The sequence below is a fragment of the Nerophis lumbriciformis genome, linkage group LG34, assembly GCF_033978685.3.
Source record: "Nerophis lumbriciformis linkage group LG34, RoL_Nlum_v2.1, whole genome shotgun sequence".
Lineage (NCBI taxonomy): Eukaryota > Metazoa > Chordata > Actinopteri > Syngnathiformes > Syngnathidae > Nerophis > Nerophis lumbriciformis.
The window spans coordinates 24,355,537-24,365,454 of NC_084581.2; the positions used below are offsets into that span (position 1 = coordinate 24,355,537).

The 9,918-nt window shown below is 40.0% G+C and overlaps 1 long non-coding RNA gene across 1 annotated transcript; it reads right to left on the bottom strand.

The window, feature by feature from the left end:
* Positions 1–1,890: 1,890 nt before the first annotated feature.
* LOC133575357 (uncharacterized) lies at positions 1,891–8,651 on the bottom strand. The gene is made up of 3 exons (XR_009811492.2): positions 8,575–8,651; positions 8,342–8,465; positions 1,891–1,967 (listed from the first exon to the last, which is right to left on the bottom strand). It is a non-coding gene; the product is annotated as an uncharacterized lncRNA (long non-coding RNA).
* Between the last annotated feature and the right edge of the window lie 1,267 nt (positions 8,652–9,918).

Sequence of the window (9,918 nt, forward strand, 5' to 3'; positions counted from 1 at the left end):
TGCCAGCTGTGTCTTGCCGTCAGCACTGCCACGCCCCCGTCTGATGTAGCTCTGTCCTCAGCACCATGGACAGAGGCGGTGACCTTTGCTCCTGCAGGCAGCGCTGGCCACACTCTCCCTCCACACTCGTTTTTTTTTTGCCTTGCTTTTTGTAATATGCGGTTTTCCACAAAAAATGTCACCAAACCAAATGTTTTCGTAGGAGCCTAATGTCTCAGTTATTGTACGATCAAACATTGCAGGTGACAAACTAGTCTGTTTGCCGTGTTTCATTTCGCAGAAAGGAGTGTCCAAACGAAATAATCTACTTTGTCTCTGTACTTTTTTTTTTAATCGATCTGCAAAATAAAAATAAAAATCCACTATGGTACCAAAAACAGCTGCAAATGTCAGCACTTTGACAAAAAAGGTAAGACACAGGGCTCATTTTAATCTGTGCACATGCAGGCCGGATTATTAAAATCATGGCATTAAAACTAAAAAATAAAGACAACTTCAAATTGTTTTCTTTGTCTTACTTTGGCCAAAAATAGAACAAACACATTCTGAAAATATTACAAAACAAATAGAAAAAAAAAATACCGCCAGCGGCAAAGTTTAGATCCATGATCCTGTACTATGCAATCTACTAATAAAAGTCTCAATCAATCAATCAATGAAGGAAATAAGAAAGTGAATGAATTTTTATAAGTGAATAAATTTACATATGCATAAAAATGTGTTTTCTTTTGTATTATTTTTTAACATTTATTAACATTTATGACAACATTTTCCAAAACACAATATAGAATGTGAGATATAACAGCATGATGAATTCATGAATTAAGTTAGACAAACTTTATTGATCCACAAGGGAAATTGTTCCACACAGTAGCTCAGTTACAAAGGATGGAAAGGGTAAGTATGGAAAGGATAATGCAGGTATAAAGTAGACAAAACATTTACCATAGTAGAAATATAAAATGTAACATATATATATATATATATACACATACACATATAGTTATGACAACATTTTTCCAAAACACAATATAGAATGTGAGATATAACAGGATAATGCATACATTTATCCTTTGTTTTCAAAATGGTTACAAAAAAGTGAGACCCCAAAAATTGACTGTGGGACCCCATTTTTATGACTTGATGGGGTCCCTGGGACCCCATTTTTAAAATTCCTAGCGCCAACACTGATGGAGTATTGGTGCGTGCAATACAGCAGCAGGCGGTTCTAATACTAATCAAATATCATCCCGGGGTCCATAGATAATTCATTCGCGGGCCGGATCTGGCCCGCGGGCCTTGACTTTGACACAGAGGTACTATAGAATAAGAATTAACTCATGACTAATTGCAGAGGTGTCTTGCCACAAACAAAGGTCAGAGTGAAGTCAAAAGTATCCATTGCATTCATCATTTATATGTATTTAGTATTGATTTCTGCATGTAAAGCTTATCATTATTTACAATAGAATGTTCTTTGGGTTCCAATGTTTAGGTGTCTCTATACCAGATTAATTGGATATACATTATTTAAAATCTTTTTTATTCTGTATCGTCTTCTGATTCAACAATTTTATTTAAAAAAAAAAAAAAAATGTATATATATATATAAATCACAAAAACATCAAAGTAGAACGTATCAGTATTGGTATCAGCAATACTGGTCTAGTATTTATTTAGTATCAGATCATCTGAAATGTGTAGTGTGACACACCCCAAGTAGAAAGAGGTTGGAAGGCAGCACAGGACTAAATAAGAGACTGATGGTGTTCGGGGTCTGGGCTGCGTGGGGATGCCACACAGGGAGACAAAGACAGGGCCGCCGTCATCATTAATCTTAGTCATTGAGCCAGGCTGGCCCAATCTGCATGACCAGGCCAGTGACAAATGCCACTATTGGACTGGGGCGTCGCATCTCCCCAGCTTCATTTCCCATTAATGTCAAATCCATCACAGCTGGACGTGTCCTGCCATGTCAGAGGAAATAAGACTGGTCGTGGGTAAGAATTAATTGGACGGACAAGAGCGAGTTTATAGGATGGAGTCATTGTCTGGCCAGTGGAAGAGTCACCACTGGAGAAATCCAAACATAACGTGAGATTCCGACCTTTGTAATTGTCATTGTTCATTTGTGTTGGTTAATGGTGCAAAATATTATCCAAGGGTGCTTATTCATGTTTGTAAAGAGACTATAGAATTCTATGACGTCCTTTCTTCTTTAGGACCCACTTTGGCTATGACTCACTGAGGACCGAGAGTCACTAAACAATACACTACTGCCCTCTGCTGGTGATAAAGGCAATGTCCAGCTATAAAGTCATTCATTTCTGTCAACTAATGACCACAGGAAAATAATCTTGTACTGCAGGGATGTCAAACTCAAGGCCCGGGGGCCAGATCTGGCCCGCCACATCATTTTATGTGGCCCACAAAAGTGTCAATAAAGTACTTTATCTTTTCTTACTAAATGTATTTATCTTGCCATTTTAGCAGAAAACAAAATGCAGGCACCGCATGACATTGAATATTTTTTAAACTTTAATATTATCCAATTTAGCAAAAAAAAAATATTTTCATACTTTCCAAACATTTTATTTTGTTAAAATGCTTAAATTTCTGCTTGACTCATGGTTTTAGAGCAAGTTATCCATCAAATTGTACACTGTAAAAATGGCAATACATTTTACTGTAAAATTTCCAATGTTTTTTACAGCGTATTACTGTAAATTGTAAAAACTCTACCACTGTTTTTTTTTACGGGAAATTATTATTTTTTATTTTTTTATATTTTGATTAATTATTTTAAAAAAAATAACACCAGCCAAAACACATAACAAACAGAGGAAAAACAAAGCACACAAGACAAAGCAAATAAAACCAAACACACGTTCACATATCCATTGAGGGAAGTTTACATGGACAAGAGAAAAAACAAAACGAAAATAAATTAAAATAATAATACCGTATTTTCCGCACTATAAGGCGCACCGGATTATTAGCCGCACCTTCAATGAATGGCATATTTCATAACTTTGTCCACCAATAAGCCGCCCCGGACTATAAGGCGCCTACGCTGCGCTAAAGGGAATGTCAAAAAAACAGTCAGATAGGTCAGTCAAACTTTAATAATATATTAAAAACCAGCGTTCTAACAACTCTGTTCACTCCCAAAATGTACGCAAATGTGCAATCACAAACATAGTAAAATTCAAAATAGTGCAGAGCAATAGCAACATAATGTTGCTCGAACGTTAATGTCACAACACACAAAATAAACATAGCGCTCACTTTCTGAAGTTATTCTTCATTCGTAAATCCTTCGTCTTCGGTGTCCGAAGTGAAAAGTTGGGCAAATTTACGATCCACTGGCAGATGTTGGCGTCGTCTGGCGCTGCCTCCTCGTCTTAGTGAAGGTGTGTTCGCCTTCTGTCATCCATTGTTCCCACGCAGTTAGCAGTCTAGCTTCGAATGCCCTGTTGACACCAATATCTAGCGGCTGGAGGTCTTTTGTCAATCCACCCGGAATGACGGCGAGTATTGAATTAAGCGCGTAAGCGTGTCTCTCAATGTGCTGTTATGAGCTAGCAAATATAACAACTACACTACCCAGCATGCAACGATAGTTACGAGCATGCGCGGTAGCCCTGAGAAGCGTTGTTGTATGCTGGGAGTTAGAATGTGGTTATGAGCACGCTGTGAGTAAACGTTGAGAACTCAGTTAACACGCCTCGTCTGCATTATTTATAATTAGACAGACAACACACTTAATAGGAGCCATTTTGGGGTCTTTACATAAACACACAAATGGAAATGAAACGTCACATATCCCAGCATGCACCGCGCGCTTCTTCGTCATCCATTGTTCCCACGCAGTTAGCAGTCTAGCTTCGAATGCCCTGTTGACACCAATATCTAGCGGCTGGAGGTCTTTTGTCAATCCACCCGGAATGACGGCGAGTATTGAATTAAGCGCGTAAGCGTGTCTCTCAATGTGCTGTTATGAGCTAGCAAATATAACAACTACACTACCCAGCATGCAACGATAGTTACGAGCATGCGCGGTAGCCCTGAGAAGCGTTGTATGCTGGCAGTTAGAATGTGGTTATGAGCACGCTGTGAGTAAACGTTGAGAACTCAGTTAACACGCCTCGTCTGCATTATTTATAATTAGACAGACAACACACTTAATAGGAGCCATTTTGGGGTCTTTACATAAACACACAAATGGAAATGAAACGTCACATATCCCAGCATGCACCGCGCGCTTCTTCTACGGGGAAAAAAGATGGCGGCTGTTTACTGTAGTTGCGAGACCTAAACTTTATGAAAATGAATCTTAATATTTATCCATATATAAAGCGCACCGGGTTATAAGGCGCACTGTCAGCTTTTGAGAAAATTTGTGGTTTTTAGGTGCGCCTTATAGTGCGGAAAATACGGTAAATAAATAAATAATTAAAAAAAAGGTTAATAATAACAATAATTCATACATTAACCATATGACCAAACCATTCTATTGACTTTTGCAGTCAAGATATTTCATCACAGGGCCATTTTTTTTAATTTTTTTTTACGGGAAATTATGTCGAGTGAGCTGCCAATGTTACCATACATATTTTTTACTGTTAATGGTAAAACGGTAAAAAATTGGCAGCTCAGTTGCCAGACTAAAAGTCAAACGATGGTAAAGTTTTTCCATTTACCGTAATATGTTGCAAAAAACACTGTACATTTTTATAGTAAAATTCTGGTGTTTGAGTTGCTACTTTTTTTAAATACAGATTTTTTTTTTTACAGTGTATGTAAAAAATATATATAATAATCAAATGCATAGGCAAATGTATATATAAGCCGTTACAAGCGGCCCTCTGAGGGCAGCCATAACTACTTTGTGGCCCTCAATGAAAATGAGTTTGACAACCCTGCTGTACTATTTTGGTTATCTTATTGCCATAATGAATAATGGTTGTTCATTGCTGTTAACTCATTTAGCTCCATAGTCTGCAGGTAGAGTCCTGTACATTGGAAGGGTGAACAATTTCAAACAGTTTTCCACAACCCGGAGAACAGTTCCACACCGCTGCAAACCTCAACCAGAAAAATAAACGTATTGTTCAACAAGGGAAAACAAATAGATTAGAAATTGTGTGGGAATGCTGAAGAACTAAAGAACTGAAGAAATGCTGGATGAAAGTATGGAGTTATGGGAACATTTTGGACATCAGGAAAATTGTTAGCATATCAAGGTGCTTATTAGACACCATGATTATTGCACAGGGGGGGCATTAGGTTAACCTAGGGGTCGACAACGCAAAATGTTGAAAGAGCCATATTGGACCAAAAATAAAACTTAAAAAAATCTGTCTGGAGCCGCAAAAAAATAAAAGCCTTATATAAGTGTTATAAAGAAGGCAACACATGATATAAGTGTCTATATTAGCTATATTAGCCTACTATCAAAGGCTGACGCAAATCTTCAATGACAGAAATGTTGTATTTTCATTTTTATTCTACACATTTTTGCAACATTGGAAATCATTAGTAAAATGGAAGCTAAATGGCCAAAGGTGTATATGTGTGTGTCCAAGTTTAAGGAAACAGCAGACTGTCTTCTTCTAATGTAATTATTACAATCTTTGCAAGCTGGGTAACATTTGCTGTGGTCTGGAACAACATGGCGTACAAGCAACTATCAGAAATGCAGCCAATATTACATACAGATAATGTGTCATGAGTAGAGATGTCCAATAATGGCTTTTTTGCCGATATCCGATATTCCGATATTGTCCAACTCTTAATTACCGATACCGATATCAACCGATACCGATATATACAGTCGTGGAATCAACACATTATTATGCCTAATTTGGACAACCAGGTATGGTGAAGATAAGGTCCTTTTTTTTTTTTAAATGTATAAAATAAAATAAGATAAATAAATTAAAAACATTTTCAACTGTACCTACAAACGAGGCAATATGATGCAATATGTACATACAGCTAGCCTAAATAGCATGTTAGCATCGATTAGCTTGCAGTCATGCACTAACCAAATATGCCTGATAAGCACTCCAACAATATCAACAAAGTTCACTTTTGTGCATTCAGCACAGTCTAAAACATTTGGTGGACAAAATGAGACAAAGAAGGAGTGGCATAAAACACGTCTTTCTGTGGCAGTGTCAGAGAAAGTTGGGCATGTAAACAAACTACGTTGAGTTCAAGGGCCGCCAAAATTAGTAAGACAAAACGACGCTTGCCAAATACTCTCATCAGTGAAGCATGTTTAATGTTAACAGTGGGATATCTAACAAATAGGAAGGTTTGTGTCACGTTTGTTCTCCAACAGAAAATATATTAAAACAAAAAATATATATATTTGTTCATCTTTTTCCATTTTCACGCATCTCTGAAAGAGGTCCGGGGAGCCACTAGGGCCGTGGGTTGCTGACCCCCGGGTTAGCCCCTAAAAAAGCTCAAAATAAAATGTACAGTTTTGTCTCACAGCACAATACCACAGATGTTGCAGGAATACAGCAGTTGTAAATTATATATCCATTACCGTATTTTCCGCACTATAAGGCGCACCTAAAAACCACAAATTTTCTCAAAAGCTGACAGTGCGCCTTATAACCCGGTGCGCTTTATTACGATTCATTTTCATAAAGTTTCGATCTCGCAACTTCGGTAAACAGCCGCCATCTTTTTTCCCGGTAGAACAGGAAGCGCTTCTTCTTCTACGCAAGCAACCGCCAAGGAAAGCACCCGCCCCCATAGAACAGGAAGCACTTCTTCTTCTACTGTAAGCAACCACCCGCCCCCGGAAGAAGAAGAAAAAACGCGCGGATATCACCGTACGTTTCATTTCCTGTTTACATCTGTAAAGACCACAAAATGGCTCCTACTAAGCGACAAGGATCCGGTTCATAAAAAGACGCAATCTCTCCATCCGCACACGGATTACTACCGTATTTCACAGCAACTGATATTCCTGTGAACCGCACTGTGGAACGGGAGCACGTACGGTGAATATTCGCACCACAGGGAATGAGAAGTCATCCTTCACTGTGGTTCTAGCTTGCCATGCTAACTTCCACCCATGGTGATATTCAAAAGGAAGACCTTGCCAAAAGAGACCTTTCCAGCCGGCGTCATCATAAAAGCTAACTCGAAGGGATGGATGGATGAAGAAAAGATGAGCGAGTGGTTAAGGGAAGTTTACGCGAAGAGGCCGGGTGGCTTTTTTCACACAGCTCCGTCCATGTTGATATACGACTCTATGCGCGCCCACATCACAGATGGTGTCAAAAAACAAGTGAAGCACACAAATACAACACTCGCCATCATTCCGGGTGGATTAACCAAAGAACTCCAACCGCTGGATATTGGTGTCAACAGGGCATTCAAATCACGACTGCGAACGGCGTGGGAACAATGGATGACCGAAGGCGAACACACCTTCACTAAGACGGGCAGACAGCGCCGGACGACATACGCCAACATTTGCCAGTGGATCGTAAATGCCTGGGCAGATATTTCGGTCACAACTGTGGTCCGAGCTTTCCGGAAGGCAGGATTCACAGAACTACTGGACAACAACAGCGACACTGACTCCGATGACTTCGACGAGACGGAACCGGCCATTTTGGATCCCACGCTTGCGCAACTTTTCAATTCGGACACCGAAGACGAAGAATTCGAAGGATTTACGAATGAAGAATAACTTCAGAAGGTGAGCGCTATGTTTATTTTGTGTGTTGTGACATTAACGTTCGAGCAACATTATGTTGCTATTGCTCTACACCATTTTGAATTTTACTATGTTTGTGATTGCACATTTGCGTACATTTTGGGACAGAGTTGTTAGAACGCTGATTTTCAATATATTATTAAAGTTTGACTGAACTATCTGACTGTTTTTTTGACATTCCCTTTAGCGCAGCGTAGGCGCGGCTTATAATCCGGGGCGGCTTATTGGTGGACAAAGTTATGAAATATGTAATTCATTGAAGGTGCGGCTAATAATCCGGTGCGCCTTATAGTGCGGAAAATACGGTACTTTACTTCAAGTCTTCTCCGAAAGCGTTCCACAGAAATCGTCAGTTTTTTCACCGGCCTCACAACTGCAACCACACTAGTCCGAGAACCCCACATTCAACATTTTTTACAACATCGTTTGAAACCGGCCACCGGACACCTACTTTTCATCGCTAAAGAATGTTTGCACAAACTGTCAGAAAGCGTCTCACGGAAAATCATTTGCATGCTCGTCATCCTCATCGGGGGTGTTCACCTGACCTGAGTTAGTCGTTGTAACTGACTTGAGTGGACAAATTCTCACCTTCAATGGCTTCTGGCACTTTGGAGAAATGTTTTCTTTATCATGTATGGCGTCCGTGAGCAGTTTGTTGATGTCAGCATTGTGGAAGGCGTGGTCCGTAGTAGTGGTGGGGTTATGATATGGGCTATGAACAACAAACAAAGGTTCAGTTTACGGAAGGAATTTTGAATGCACAAATACACTGTGACGACATCCTAAGGTTCATTGTTGCAATAATCATACGTTGCCATCACCTCATCTTACAGCATAATGCAGGACCCCATGTTGCAAGAATGTGTACCCAAAATTCCTGGCAAATGAAACATCCCAGTTTTTGCATTGCCAGCATACAGATTGGCATTTACAGAATATAAGGGAAATGGTGGTCATACCAGATACTAACTGGTTTTCTTACCCCCACCCAATACAGTTAAACTTTCCATTTTATAGTGCTCTCTAACCCTGGCCTGGACACACCTGTGCAATAATCCTGCTGTCTAATTAGGTTTTGATATGCCACACCTGCAAGGCGGATTGATTATCTCTGCAGAGGAGTAGTGTTCACTAACACACGTTTACACACACATTTGTCAACAATATAGGAGAGAAATAGAACTTTTGTGCGCACAGAAAAGGTTTTCCACCTCATGAAGCACGGAAACAAAAGCAAAAGCGGTTGATTAGTATTTATTTAGAAAACGTTTTTTTTAATTTTGTCATTTTGGGGTGTTGTATGAAGACTTAAGGGGAAAGATGTGTCACGGCGCACGCGCAGTCCTGCATGTCTTCTGCTGCCGCTAGAGGCGCGCCGGGACACGCCTCTCCTCGCTCTTCCCGCATCACGGTCATGCTCCTGCTCGGCTGCAAGCAATCTGCAATCAGCGCACCTGGGTCTGATGAGGGCAGACGGCATAAAGACCAGCGTACCCGATGATCCGGTGCCGGAACGTAGTTCTCTGTACACAGTAAACTATCGCCTCTCTGGCTCCCCTTCCGCCTACTTGCTCTCTCTCTGTGCCTTCCCAGTTCCCGTGTCTTATGTCCTTTGTGTTTTCCGCAGTGCTTTCCCTGTCTCCCGTGATCGAGCTGTGTGCCTCGACTTCCTGTTGGAATCCGGACTGCCTCCCTCGATCCTCAACCCCTGCTTGGACACGGACCTTTTGACACGTCGCTATACCCTTCCCAACAGTTAACACATAGTCTCACATACACACACACACGTTTGGATTTTTGTCACATTACATTCTCTAGTTTATATTAATATGGTTTATTATTTTATATATATAGTGTTTATATATATAATAAATCATAGAGCTACAACGTCCCCTTGTGGTCTGTGCCGTCTACTCCTCCTGTAAGTAACAAGATGAATTTAATACATTTTGGAATAAGGCTGTGTAACATAACAAGATGTGGAACAAGTAAAGTGCCGTGAATACTTTCTAGATGCACTGTTTATATTGTGTTTAATGTAAATTATATGAAAATGAAACGTGTAAATATTAGCGCTGTCAAAGTTAATGCGTGAACTATAAATTCACAGGTGTCAAAGTCAAGGCCCGGGGGCCAGATCTGGCCCGCCACATCATTTAGAATGG